Here is a 779-nt window from a genome sequence, read left to right on the forward strand (position 1 = left end):
ATCACAAACTCAATGCAATCAAGTCCTTTCAAAGTTCGGACAGCACTTCCCCTGAAATTTGCTTACTTTCCAGCCATCATGGCTTCATTATATCCTCAGCCAGTCCCAAAGGTACACACACAACAACAAGTTCATCCAATAGCCATTCAGCAAGCTCCAAGTAGTACTAGTACAAGTCAAGCTAGGGAAAAGTCCGGAAATGAAAGTTTAGCTCAAACCAGAAAAATAGTTTTGACGTCATTTTGCGGTAATGGTACCAAAGGCGCTACGATTGTCGGATGAAGGTTCAAGACCCACCATATCGAAGCTAAAAGACAGGGCTACAACAATGTAGAAGGCCACTCAATCCAAATCCTAGCACAACTAGGTCAAATATGCAAAATACCAAACCAAAATCGTAATTGCAGGTTTGAAAATCACACTATGCTGTAATCAGTACAACTCAGTCTATACAGGTCCAAATGCAGAAATTCCAAAGGAATATGGTAGCTAGTACATCAAGCTACATTTCATCAGAAGACCTCAACAACCAAATCCAAAGCAATTCCAGTCAAAACAGACGATTACAAGCGCAGTTCGCACATTCTGATCAACCCAGAACAGCAACAGTAAAATCGACATATCTCATTCTAATCTATTCCAATTGCCCTGAAATTTTACAGACACCCTTAAAACATCAATACCTACAACTTTCATGTTTTAAGCAAAGGCCAATTCGGCCTCTAACCATATGATACAAAACCGGACAGAAAAGGGGGTTATGAAACCCTAACTTTCTC

This window comes from Coffea eugenioides, unplaced genomic scaffold (genome assembly GCF_003713205.1).
Source record: "Coffea eugenioides isolate CCC68of unplaced genomic scaffold, Ceug_1.0 ScVebR1_3070;HRSCAF=4215, whole genome shotgun sequence".
In the NCBI taxonomy this organism is placed as follows: Eukaryota; Viridiplantae; Streptophyta; class Magnoliopsida; order Gentianales; family Rubiaceae; genus Coffea; species Coffea eugenioides.